Source organism: Loxodonta africana, chromosome 11, assembly GCF_030014295.1.
Source record: "Loxodonta africana isolate mLoxAfr1 chromosome 11, mLoxAfr1.hap2, whole genome shotgun sequence".
Lineage (NCBI taxonomy): Eukaryota > Metazoa > Chordata > Mammalia > Proboscidea > Elephantidae > Loxodonta > Loxodonta africana.
In genome coordinates, this window is record NC_087352.1 from 20,366,365 (window position 1) to 20,380,882 (window position 14,518).

The 14,518-nt window shown below is 44.0% G+C and overlaps 1 pseudogene; it reads left to right on the plus strand.

The window, feature by feature from the left end:
• The first annotated feature begins 3,686 nt into the window (after positions 1–3,686).
• The window catches only part of LOC100672016 (zinc finger protein 350-like), a 35,831-nt pseudogene continuing 24,999 nt past the window's right edge, over positions 3,687–14,518 (plus strand).

The following is a 14,518-nucleotide window of genomic DNA, read 5'->3' on the forward strand; positions in this document are numbered from 1 at the left end:
TGAGTTCCTTGAGGTACCGCACTCCTCCAGTAAGCTTGGCTGAAGGCACAAACTACAGCCCCTTTGGTCAGCAAACCTAGCTCCACCAAGTGCCTGGAGGCATCCTAATCTGCCAGCAAGCCTCTTGCCTGAGGGCAGTCAGTATTCTTGCTTTGTGGGCCGGGTAGCCCACTGCACCTTCTCCTGCTGGTCTCTCCTGCAGCTGTTTCTCTGCCACCATTTCTCACTGTCTTCAGTGTTACAGCTCTCTGTTTCTCTGTCTCCTGGTTCCAAGGTTCTCTACACCAGGATCATGGGTCCAAAGGATGTGCTCCACTCTTGGCTGTTCTTCCTTGGTGGTGGTGAGATTCTCTTCCTACTCTGGAATTGGCTCTCTTTTAAGCCTAGAAGGATGGCAAAACTGACCAATCCCCTTGGTGTGCCAATATTATCTTGTTTGCACAGTCTCACCCAATTACTTGGGTGTGAATTACAAAACCATGATGAGAAAGGCTATACAAATGTGATCCATCCCACCCTAGCCATAGTTCTTTCATACTTGGAAGATTCCTTCCCCCTCCCAATCATTTTACTAGTCCAAAACAGTCATTAACAGTCCTTCAGTAGGGTAAAGAGTTCTAAGGGTGAGGTTACTCAGATACCAGCCATTCAGGTGTCTATCTGGTCAGGTTCTCCAATAATTTGTCTTATCTTCACCTTTTCTAGCCTCTGGTAAAATTTAACTGAGGGAAGGTCATTCCTTTGCTCTGAGCCTCATGAGGCATCAGCCTAGCAAAACCTTTGAGGGACTTTAGGTTTGGCCACTGTATCAGTCCAGCAGTGCCTCCCTGTTAGCCCACTCTTTCACAGTTACAGTTTCTACAATTACAGCTTTTAGAATCACAGTTAACCCTATTAACAGTCAACATTCACAACTGAGTCGTAGAATCCTATTAGCATCTTCCCCCACACTCTCTTCCCCGGACATATCAGGAAAAGAGGATTTTATTTAGGGGGGATCCTCCCTTGTACCCCTCATCTTGATTGTAGTCACACCCATGAAAGTGTATAAGCCAGCCACTTCATGCCTTTATATTCCCTCATTTTAGATTGTTAATATCTAAATTGCCCGTCCCTTATCAAACCAGTACCTTGAAGAGACAAGCATGTTCCTTGGTCTTGAAGAATCTTCTGTTCCAGTTGAAACTTTGAGCATCTGCATCCATAAGGAAAGTCCCATCCAGAGCAAGCCATCAAACTGTGGCAATTTACACAGCTCATAGTGTCAGACATCTTTCTCTTCATTAGATCGGGTTCTGGTCAGCTCATCCCTAGCCGTCCATGCTAAGTCACAATGAGGAGCCCCTTCTCTCCTCTCTCATCCCTAGTCACCTTTGGCTAGGTCAACGAGCTCCACCTGTAAATTCATGAGTCCACACAACTCCCTTCACTTCTGACCAGCCAGCCCTTTCTCTCTCTTCGTCATCTCTAGCTCCCAAGGGCTGGGTCAAAGGCTGCCGATGAAATGTGTCCAAATTCAGCCTGTCTTTTAATTGCTACACTAACCCCACTTCCACTCATTGGTGGACCTGGGTGGTCACCTCAAGTGAGCGTGCTAAGCTGTCTACTCACTTGCTCCCTCTAACTTCCAGTCCTGGAGTGGGTTCCTTGTGATGGGCACTGACTTTTCCTTCCTCCATGGATCCAAAGTCAAACTGCTTGCTGAAAATTTAGAAATCAAAACAGTCATTTTTTTTTTTTTTTTTTTTTTTGCAGCTCCTTCCTGTGAATACAAATCTCCTGTTCTCTCAGAAGTTCTGGGTCATCCTGCATGTTTTTTCGAATTCAGAGTCTGTGTGGGGCTCAGGTTTTAGACCTAAAGTCCAACACAGGGCTCCCACCTTCATTACAACAACCTGTGTTATCCTCAGGCAAATCCTAGTCCTTTTGGCATAAACAATCGAGTATTGGGTGACGGCAGAGTTACATGCCCTGTGTAATCTGTAACATCCAATATTTATGTCTATCATACATTTAGGTCCGCTTTACAACACTAGGTAGGAGAAACATTCAATATCCAGGGTACATTCAAATAAACACATAACCCTTTTTAAAATATGCCGGTTGCATCTTCTCCACCCCTTGACTCTCTTCCCAGGCCTGTGGCTGGGTGCAATCGGTAGACCCTGGACCTGTACCAATCACCTTGCTTATCTGGCCTGACCTTTGCCCCATGCCATGCCACATGTGGCTTTTCTCCCCTCACCTGCAGCATAACTTTCCTTTCAGCCATTATAGGTAACAAGGGCCAAAGTAACCATCTAAGAATTAAAAGTTTACTTAAAAAGCTTACTAAATTTTAATTTCAAAAGAGATGGCGCGGTTGCAGGGACAGACCATCTCCTGAACTGATATCTGTTGATCTCAGTAAAAGTTGGAGAACAGGTTTCAATCATGCTCAGATTAGCTAATGGTCGAGCTTCTAAATTTATCCCATCTCTTCTCATTATAAGGTTCTTAGAGTCATTTGCTTTTTTTGGAATCAAAATTGTCTCTCTATATGCATATAGAATAACTGCCCAGAATAAACTTTATGTTCAAATTTCTTTGAATTTTATTATTTTCAGCACTGCTACTGAATGGGAAGATAGTTAAGGTATAGAGAAGAGAGGATGGAACTGGAGTATTTTAAAAAACAGTTGTGTGTTTATCTGAATGTACTATAAATATGGATATTGAATATTTCTCTATCTAATGTAGAGCCAGAATTGACTCCAAGGCAGTGGGTTGTTGTTTGTAGTTGTTCATTTTTGCAGGGGAAAAAAACAGTACAAAGTTTAGTAAAGCAAAAAGAAAGTTTTATTTGGCATATATTCAAAAAGCCAAAAGTTGAGAAGCAGACAAGCATGCTGCCAGAGCCAATGTCTGCACAAGTCCAAGGAAATACTACAGAGTAAGCAAGAATGGGAAAATGGACAAGCATGCTGCCACAGACATGTCTGCCCAAGTCCAAGGAACGTTACCGAATAAACAAGAATGGGAAAACGGACAAGCATGCTGCCACAGCCATGTCTGTCCGAATCCAAGGAATATTACAGAATTGACGGAAGTGGGGAAAAAGGACAAGCGTGCTGCCACAGCCATGTCTGCCCCAGTGCAAGGAAGGTTACAGTCATGAGGGTATATTAACATTACAAATGGGCAAAACCACTGAAAGCTTCACTTTTTCACACATTGGCTAGAAACTGTCATCCTACATTTTGAATTGTCTTTTTTAAAGATCATTGGTACAGGTTTCAGTAAGGACAGTCAGGAGGGTCCTCACTGGTCCAACAAATTTCTATTCACTAAATGTTAACATAAAAAGATCAGAGTGGAAAGTCTTTTGTGTTCTGGCTTATGTGAAAGGTTCCCTAAAAGATATTTTCCAAGATTATTCTATCTATTGTCTTTATACCTCAGGACCCAGTAGATGTGCTCTTGTGAGTTTTGTTGATCACTTGTGAGTCCAACTCCAGCTGGGTCACACTCTCCATGCACAAGGACAGGGAATAATGGCGCCAGTATTATTTTATAAATCATAACGTTGCAAAGAGGAGCCCCTGTGGGGGTGCTAAACAAAAGGTCGCCAGTTGGAATCCACCAGCTGCTGCTTGGAAACCCTATGGGGCAGTTCTACTCTGCCATAAAGGGCCGCTGGGGATCGGGATCAAGTGGACCCCATTTTTTTTTTTTTAACTGGCTCAAAAAACAGGCGCTTTTTGTTCTTTACGGCTAGCTTTCAAATATGGCCGCCTCCTGAAGAGGCTACCCGATGGGCGCAGACATATTATTTTGTAAATCAACGCCCGAAATGCGTTTTTCCGCGCTCTTTCAAAAGTTCCCGACCCTCGCGGTCCACCGTAGGCGATCGAGCGTTCCACCCGAAGGGTGGCGAAGTGGGAGTCATTCGGGGAAGTAGGTGCATCTTTTCGGAACTTCTGTTGATTCGGGAGAAAAAAGGGTCAGTGTGTGTTTTTGTCCTTGAAAGAGGGCGAAGTGAGTGTGTGGACGCGATAGCGTGAGAACAAATGGAGCTTCTGAGGGGAGCGCAGGGGTTTAGGTGCTTCAGGGGGAGCATGTGGGATTCCGGTGCTTTAGGGGTCAGAGATGGGGTGAGCACTTTTGTACAAAGATTAAGGCTGTCCAGACCGAGGATAGGGGGTCTTTGTGCATCACTCTGCTTGTAAGAGGTGCAGGTGGTATTTACGAAGAATGCGGTGTCTGGTTCGGGTTCGGGGTTTAATATGGGGCTCTGAAGTTGGAACCGGCGTATGGACACCATACGGGGTTTCTGGACCAGGTTTGTCATTAATCAGGGCGTAAGGGTGGTCAGTGTCTGTGTGGCAGAGGCTCGTCTGGCCTGAAGTTTTGCAAGGCCAAGATCCCAGCAACCTCGCTACTGTTCCAGAAGGCATTATATTCTCCTGGCAGTAGTTCACAAACGTTGGTTTATGTAATCACATGTTTTCTCTCACCCACCAGTCGGCTAACTACTGTCTGAAGAACTAATCCAGCACGCCGGCCATCGATCTAGAGCTGCTTTTGTGCTGCAGAAGTATAGTTGAGTCGTTGTGTGGGAGATCTTACAGACTGCAAAGCTTCACATACATGCACACTTTCTGCTTTGGTGACAGACTGTCTATTTTGTTTTTTCATCCTCTGGCAAGGTGAACCATATCCCAATTTATTAGTAAGTCTTTATGTGTCCAGTTACCGTTGGTAAGGTTAGTAATGGCATGCAGGTGAGTCTGGATATGTGGAGCACTTCTACCCCAGTATGTTTGTGAAAATGCTCGACTACTAGAAAATGTCGATTTTATCTGTGTCGTTTCTCCCGTTAATTCCTTACAGTTTTTATGTGTGCCACTTCTTTTTATCTTTTATTTAATTCATCGTGGATTGAATTGTGTCCCCCCAAAATACAAATTGTAAATCCTAAGCTCTATTTGGATATAATCCCATTTGGTATAGGTTGTATTGCTGTGTTAATGAGGTAGGATTAGTGTATGGTATATTTAGAGTCATTCTCTTTTAATATATAAAAGTGATTAAAGAAACAAAAGTAACAGAGATGGCAAAAGAGAGATGATAAGCCACATGAAGATCACCCAGGGGCAGAAGCTCAAAAGAGACAAGAATCTTCCTTTAGCATGGATAGAAAGGCATTCCCTAGAGCCAGCACCCTGAATTCAGACTTCTTGTCTCCAAACTGTGAGAAAATAGATTTCTGTTCTTTAAAGCCTTTCACTTGTGATATATTTGTTGTAGCAACAGTAAGTAACTAAGATGGAATTTGGTACCAGAAGAGTGAGGTGCTGCTGTAATAAATACTGACAATGTGGAAGTGGTTTTGGAATTGGGTAATGGGTGCAGGCTGGAAGAGATTTAAGGTTTTGAGACAGTTGATAGAATCATGGCTGTCAAAGGCAGTTCTGGGGAAGGCTCCGAAGGAAGTGAGGAGAGCTATAGAGAAATCCTCTGTGGTCTTAGAGTATACATATGGCGCAAGCAACAGAGTGTCGCTAGGAATATGAATGTAAAATGTGTTTCTGGTGAGGCCTTAAAAGAAAATAATAAACACGTGCAGTGTGATGGATCACTTTTGTGTGGCCTTTCTCCCCATGGTCTTGTAACTCCCACCCATGTGATTGAGCAGGACTGTGCAGATGTGGTAATTGTGGCCCACCAAAGGGATTGGTCAGTTTTGCCATCCGGCTTGGTTTGAGGTGAGGTGATCCCACCACTACCAAGGAAGAACAGCCAGGAGTTGGCACATCCTTTGGACCCGGGATCCCTATACTGAGAAGCTCATGTAACCAGGAAACAGAGAAAGAACTTTAATACTAAAGGCAGCGAGAAGCAGGTGCAAACATGCAGCATCAGAGACCCAGCAGCAGGAGATGGCATGATAGGCTTCCCAGCCCGGAGGAGAAAGCTGAGTGTCTTTGGGCAGAGGCTGGGGGCCAGGGAGATGCGTGGCAGGGAGCACAGCTTGGAAGAAGCTGTCCTGATGGAAGAACTGTGTCCTGAATGTTCCTGAGCCTGAATTGTAAGCTGTTACTTCCCTAACAAAGCACATAACCGTGAGTACAATCTGTGAGTTTTGTGTGGCCATTGCAATGAATTGTCAAACCCAGCAGAGAAGTAGTGCCGTGGGAGGGTTGATTAGTGTCAAGATTGGTAAAGGTGATGGAGAGAGGAGGCATGTCTGACCTCCACCTCATAGGAATCAGCCTTGGCATGTTGATCTTGCTTCTCTTTCCCACTTGTGAAGTAGAGAATGTCAGACACCGCCCCCAAGTCGTTTGTACAACATATGATTGGACAATGGAGAAACTGGAATGCTTTTCATGCAGTGCAGAGAACTTGTCTGAATTATGTTCAGATGTTTGGTGAAATGTAGAACTTTTAAGTGATAAACGTGGCTATCTGGCTGATAAGATTTCTAAGCAAGATCTAAAAGGGGCTGTGTGGTTTCTCCTTGCGACTTGTAGTAAAATGTGAGAGGAAAATGATGGACTTAAAAAATGAACCGTGCAAAATACAAACAAAATCTAAAATTTGGAAAACTCTTCTGTGCAAACTAAGGACATGTCTCCTAGAGTGTTCACCAGAGGCATGGCTACACTATTTTTTGTTAAAGACGTTAAGCCTGGGACTGATGAATCTTCCCAACTACCACAGCTGAAAAGCCATCAGCTTTGACTGAAAAGGACAGAAAAAGAATGGAAGGAAAGAAAGCTGTCTGCTTCTTGGAATTCTGCAAGCAGGAAACAGGCCAGAGGAGCTACATATGTTGTTCTCCAAGAAAAGAACAGGACCATCCCTGCAGCAGCATGAAAACAACCAGAACTGTTGGAGGGAGAACTCTAAGCAGGCTCTTCTTGGTTTCAGAGGGTGGGTCCACAGCCTCCTAGGTTTCAGACTGGGATCTTCATCAGTTTGGTTCCGGAGCATGGGGCTGCCATTAAGGTGTGCCATTGGATGGTGCCACCACCGGAGGCTGAGAAGGTGGGCTGCCATGCCCAAGGGAGAGAGGAATGAGGCCTTCTGGGGGCAAGCGGATGGGGAGATAAATGAATACTTTCTTTTACAAGGGTCCGTACAAAGCTGGTTCCTTTGAGTCGAGGTTAAATATGTCCAAATATTCAACTTTTTCAGTTGCTGTACCACTGCATCATCTCCAACATCAACCATTCCTCCTCCCGTCAGCACTGTCCCTTCCATCTTTGGGTTCTGTAATTCACTGCAACGTCTCACAGAATTCATGAACCATATGAAGGAAATGGCTCGCACCACTGTGTAGGCTGCTAGGGCCCAAATCCATGGGTCAGGCACAGGCTTCCTGTGACTCAAGTGGCTTCAGAAGCCAGTGAACCCTAATTAGCAAGCCAGACAACGGGCTGCTGGCTCACAAGGCTACAGAAGCTGGCAAAACAGGTCAGAAGATAAAGTGCTGTCCCATGGGGCTGCAGAAGCTGGTGAATCCAAGAATCTGCAGGTCAGATGGTAGGCTCTTGGCCCAAGTCCCAAGAATGAGACATCAGACAATGATGAGCTGGATGCAAGATCCAAATGCACAGAGCAAGAGAGCCCTGCCAGAGCAACCACATATATATTGCAGCCCACACCCCAGGGAAGGACATAACTTAAGTAAAGTTTGGACTTCAGTCATGCCCTCCTGCAAGGCTATGATTCAAGATATACCCCACACTAATCCTGCTTCATTGACAATAGGCATTAGAATTTACAACAGAAAATGGAGCATAATTACATTAGTTCACAAAATGGAGGATAGTCACACAATACTGGGAATCATGGCCTAGCCAAGCCAACACACAATGTCAACCACCACACCTCATTAGAGTTCCATACGCCTCATTTGCGTGGGCCCATCAAATCATTGTTTGGGAGTCACAAAGACTATGGCTAGAAGAGCCATAGTACATAACTCACTGCACTGCAGATGCCACACAAATGGTGCTACTTAAAGCTGAGAAGACAGAGTTGCTATTCCAGAGGTACTGGAAGGCACAACTAAAGCCCAAGGTGAGGGGACTCCATCTAGAATACAAAGGGCTTGGCCAACACCCGGAGTCTAGAGGGCAGGGCTACTGCCCAGATGTTCTCAGGCAATAGGATTATTTTCAAGCCTTGAGAGCTAATGTAATGTATTTTGCAGAGTTTTGGACTTGCCTGGTGCACTTTATCCCTTCTTTTCTTCCAGTTTCTCCCATTTGTAATGGAAATGTCTATGTTGTGTCTGTTCCACCATTGTACTTTGGAAACAGATAACTTGTACTCTAGATTTTACAGGCTCACACGTGAAAAGGAATTTTGCCCCAGGATGGAATATGCCTAAAGTCTCATCCATATTTGATTTGGATGATTCAGAAGATTGGATTTTGGACTTGGAGTTCATTGAAGGCTTTTGCAATGATGTGATGGGGCGAATTATTTTGCATGTGGGAAGAACATAAATTTTGGGGAGCGAGAGAGTGGAATGTTATGGATTGAATTGTTATTCCCCCAGATGTGTGTTGTGAATCCTAACCTTAATGTCTGTGGTTAAATCCCACTTGGGAATGAGTCATTTTGTTATGTTAATGAGACAGTATTAGTGTAGGGTATATGTTGAGGCAATCTCTTGAGTTATAAAAGAGGTGAAATGCAAGCCAGCACACAGCCATGGAGAAGAGAGATTCCAAGCCACATGAAGATCATTCAGGGACAGAAGCTCAAAGGAGACAAGGACCTTCTTCTAGAGCTGACAATGAGAGGGCCTTCCCCTAGAGTTGGCACCCTGAATGGACTCCTGTCCTCCTAAACTGTGAGAAAACAAATTTTTGTTTGTTAAAGCCATCCACCTGTGGTATTTGGGGTATAGCTGCACTAGATAACCAAGACACTATTTCATTAAGAATGTGCATTTCATTGGTCTTATCAAAGCATCTGTCAGTTTGTCGTACTGTGGGGGCTTTTGTGTTGCTGTGATGCTGGAAGCTATGCCACTGGTATTCAAATACCAGCAGGGTCACCCATTGTGGACAGGTTTGAGCTGAGCTTCCCGAGTAAGACAGACTAGGAAGAAGGGCCTGGTGGTCTACTTCTGAAAAGAATTAAGCAGTGAAAACCTCATGAATAGCAACGGAACATTGTCAGATAAAGTGCTGGAAGATAAGCCCCGCAGGTTGGAAGGCACTCAACGTGACCGGGGAAGAGCTGCTTCCTCAAAGTAAAGTTGACCTTAATGACGTGGATGGAGTCAAGCTTTCAGGACCTTCATTACCTGATGTGACATGACTCAAAAATGAGAAGAAACATCTGCAAACATCCATTAATTGGAACATGGAACTATGAAGTAAGAATCTAGGAAAATTGGGAATTGTCAGAAATGAAATGAAACGCATAAACATTGATATTGTAGGCATTAGTGAGCTGAAATGGATTGATACAGGCCACTTTGCATCAGAAAATCATATAGTATACTATGCTGGAAATGACAACTTGAAGAAGAGTGGAGTCGTATTCATCATCAAAAGAACATTCCAGAATCTGTCCTGAAGTACTGTGCTGCCCATGATAGGATAATATCCATACACCTACAAGGAAGACCAGTTATCATTTAAATTTATGCACCAACCACTTAGGCCAATGAGGAAAAAATTGAAGATTTTTACCAACTTTTGCAGTCTGAAATTGATCAAACATGTAATCAATATGCATTGATTATTACTGGTGATTAGAATGTCAAAGTTGGAAACAAAGAAGGATCAGTAATTGAGAAATATGGTCTTGGTGAAAGAAATGATGCCAGAGATTGCCTGATCGAATTTTGCAAGACCAATGACTTCTTCATTGCAAATACCCTTTTTCACCAACGTGAATAGCGACTATACACGTGGACTTTGCCAGACTGAATACACAGCAATCAAATCAGTTACATCTGTGGAAAGACACCATGGAAAAGCTCAATGTCATCAGTCAGAACAAGGCCAGAGGGCGACTGTAGGACAGACCATCAATTGCTCAAGTGCAAATTTAGGTTGAAGCTGAAGTAAATTAGAACAAGTCCATGAGAGACAAAGTACAACCTTGAGTATATCCCATCTGAATTTAGAGACCATGTCAAGAATACATTTGACCTGGAGAAATGTGGAATGACATCAAAGACATCGTACTTGAAGAAAGCAAATGGTCATTGAAAAGACAGGAAAAAAAGAAAAGACCAAAATGGATGTCAGAAGAGACTCTGAAACTTGTTCTTCAGCGTCGAGTAGCTAAAGCAAATGGAAGAAATGATACCCTGGAATTGACTGCCCTTTTAAGCCTAGCAGTGGGGCAATACTGACCAATCCCTTTGTTAGGGTTTCAGACACCTTATTTGTGTGGTCCCACGCACAGAAGGGTGCCATGCACCTTATTTACATTAACAATCTATATAGTTGTCTTGGGCTGTGAGCACCTCATCTGCATTGTCTCCCCCTATCCATTTGGTGGGAGTTGCAAAGACTGTGGCTACAAGGGCCATTTTAAGTAATTCACTGCACCACACACCCCACAGGATGCCATGCACTCTATTTACAAGGTGTCCAGTCCTCTTGATAGGTCACAAGCAACTTATTTGCATATTCCCGCCCAATCCTTTGGTGGGAGTTACAAGACTTTGGCTACAAAGGCCATATGGAAATGATCCAGCAAACTGCATTCAGTTACAACAAATAATGCCGCTTTGAAAATATTAGCACATGTCTTGTAGTTCAAATGTGCGCTATTACGGGGGATTAAAACTCAGATTTAAATTATTATTTCAAAATGTAAGTATAACTTCAACCTAATAGATGATGTCTAAGTGTTTTCCGAAGTGGTCGTATAACTTTAAAGTTCCTCTGGGAGAATGGTCTTCAGTTTATGGTTAGTGCTTTATGTGGCGTGTTTAAAATATGTTTCCAGACCTTACTGTAAACTTACCTGTTTATTAAAGCTTCCTTGATTTGTCATTGTCATTGAAAGTCACACTTGATGACGAATTGATATTTCTGTATGGTGAGAGATAGGGATCAAGCTTTTTATTTATTTTTTTCTTTCCAACATATATCGGATTCTCCAAGCACCATTTTTTGAAGATACCTTTTACCCATATCTCTGCAAATTTCGAATCTTAGGTTTTTATTGCCCATGGGTGTAAAACGTTCTGAGTCACCAGATAAAGGAACAGTCAACAGTACTGGGGGATGCGTGTTACGGAGAGTGCCAGGAGCAGTAACAGCATTTGGACCTAGAGGTGATGTGCCACTCACATTGAATTTTCCCTTCAGCCTGCAGGTCTTGGCCCCCAAGCAACAAGAGAATCATTGGAGGGAAGAAGGAAGAGGTTACAGGACTTGAGTGTTGTCATCTTTGGGAACACCCTTGATGGGAGCCTGAAATTTCTGAGCAGACATTACAGCTGATCCAGAAAACACAAAGACAAAGCATCCCAGTTGCTCGCAATGTCCCAAATAAATGTCACCAAGAAAATGGTGATGGCCCAGGTGATTTTGGTTTGTTTCATGGTTTTCTTTGTTCTTTAATGGATTTGCAGAGGCCTGTAAAATGTCAGTTCAATTCATCTGAAAAGTATTAGTTTGGAAAATTAGAAGCTAGAGAGAAATAGATTTTCATTTCAGCTTCAAACAATGTAGGATCAGGAATATATTGTTCATGATATTAACACTAAATTATTTACGTTTAACATAATATGTGACTGAGGATTCTTTGTGTTACATTAGCTGCCAACTTGCATTTAATATTTCTCTGGCCAATCCAAGAGAATCATTATAATATAAATGCTATGCCCAGTTTCTGAGGAGAAAGAAGATAAGCTCCTTGGGGACTTCAGTATTCCATGAGACTTGTTTGAGTGAGTTTCTTTGATGTTTCTTCCTGGAGGTGATTTGGTGGATGTTGTCCTGAACTGCATCATTTTCATGTTGTCGTTAGGTGCCATCAAGTTGGTTCTGACTCATAGTGACCCTATGTACTACAGAAGGAAACACTGCCCAGTCCTGCGCTATCCTCATAATTGTTGTTGTTCTTGAGCCCATTGTTGCAGCCACTACATCAGTCCACCTCGTTGAGGGTTTTCCTGTTTTTCGCTGACGCTTTACCAAGCATGATGTCCTTCTCCAGGGACTGATCCCTCCTGATAACATGTCCAAAGTATGTGTGACATAGTCTTGCGTTGCTTGCTTTTTAGGAACATTCTGGTTGTAACATTCATTAATGCATGTAAAATGGGACTAGTAGTGATAGTAATAAACCAAACCCATTGCTGTCAAGTTGATTCTGACTAATAGTGACCCTATAGGACAGAGTAGAACTGCCCCATAGAATTTCCACGGAGCGCCTGGTGGATTTAAACTGTCGACCTTCTGGTTAGCAGCTATAGCGCTTAACCGCTACGGCACCAGGGTTTCCAGTAGTAATAGTAATATAAAAATGATGGGCAGCTTTCAACCTTCTCTAACCTCGGGTAGGAGAGAGAATCACCATCAACATCAGTCCAAGGCGGATTCCTGTGAGGTGGAGGTCAAACATACCTGCACCCTCAAAATTTTACCAATTCTGAAAGCAGCCATCCCTCCATGACATTCTCTACTTCTAGGCTGGGTTTGATAATTTGTTGCAGTGACCACTCAGAACTCAGTGACCTTACTTAGAGTTATGGAGTTTATCAGGGAAGTAACAGGTTATAACGGCATCAGAATCAACGAGCTATAACTCAGGATTAGGATCAGGAAGCATGTAGACAAAGTCTGCCTTCTTCAGCACAGGACAGCTCTTTCTGTCTCTTATCTCCCATCCAGGGCTCCTCTTAGCCCCATGAAGACAGGCTCCTCTCAGCACCCTTAGAACAGGCTCCGCTCAGCCTCCTTAGGACAGGCTCCCTCTCTCGGTCCTTGGCCCTTGACCTGGTTTCTGCTCAGTCAGGTGTTAACAGAGGTCTTTAACTCTGCTTATAAGTGTTTGGAGGCATCCCATTCCACTAGCAAGTCTTCTGCCTGAAGGCACTCAGCTGTTTCACTCCAAGGGTCACACTGTCACTGTAGCTGCCAGTTGGCACGCCTACTGTATCCACCTTGCTCTGTGGGCCAGGAAACCCACCACACCTTGTAGCACCGGTGTTCTGGCTCTGCTGCCACCATTTCTTTGCCGCTGGACTTTCCTGTACTTACCACTATTTCCAGGCATTTCTTCTCTGGTGTTACAGTTCTCTCTGTCTCCTGTGTCTAGGAAGTTCTCAGCACAGGGACCCTGGGTCAAAAGGACACTCTGCTGTCCCGGTTCTTCTTGTTGGTAGTGAGGTCCCCTCTCTTGCTTTTGAGGTGAGCTGTTTTGAAGCCTAGTGCAATGGCAAAACTGACTAATCCCCCTCTAGGGTTTTATACACCTTTTTTGCATGGTCCCATCCCCACAGGGTTTCCATGCACCTTATTTGTCTTATTAGCAGACTGTCCAGGCTCCTTGGAGGGCCACAAGTACCTTATTTGCATACTCCTGTTTAATCATTTTGTGGAAATCACAAAGTCTATACATGGCTAAACCCACTACCATCAAGTCAATTTCAACTCATGGCGACCCTGTAGAGAAGAGTACAATGCTCTATAGGGTTTTTAAGCCTCTTAAGTCTTTACAGAAGCAGACTGCTGCATCTTGCTCCCACAGAGCAGTTGGTGGGTTCCAACCACTGACTTTTTGGTTAGCAGATGAGTGGTTAACCACTGCACTACCAGGATTCCTTAGACTATGGCCATATTAGGTAATTCGGTGCACTGCAAATACTAGCATCAGAACCTGTCTAACTTAAGGGGGGATAATGACCCAGATCAGCTAACTGCTGTGAGGTAGAGGTCAGACATACCTTTACTTCCCAACCTTTTTACCAATTCTGACACCAGCCATCCCTTCCACAACACTCTTTACTTCTCTTCTGGGTTTGATTATTTGTTGCAGTGGCCACAAAGAACTTGCAGACGGTACTTACAGTTAAGTGGTTTATTAAGGAACAGGGTGTAACATGGGATCAGGATCAACCGGCCGTAACTCAGGAATCAGGATCGGGAACCATGCAGGCAAAGTCTTCCTTCTTCAGTGCAGGACAGCTCTCTCAGCTCTTCTCTCCCGTGCAGGCCTCCTCTAAGCCCCCTGAGTACAGGCTCCTCACGGTCCCCTCAGGAGAGACTCTTCTTGGCCCTGCAACCTATCGCCACTGGCTCTGCCACAGGGCCCCTTCCAGGCCTGTCAGTGACAGCACTGCTGCCAGTCCCTTTCCAGGCTTTTTGCCACTGACACTGCCACAAGGCCCCTTCTGAGCCTCTTGCTGTCTTCAGAGTTAGCCCTCGTTCCAGAGTTAGAACCTTTAGGAGGCTCTTTGCCTCCTCTCTGCTTCTCTCTTGTCTTTTCTTATTTCTGCTTCCTATTTCTTTTTTGAAAATGCTGTAGAGTTGGCTGCATA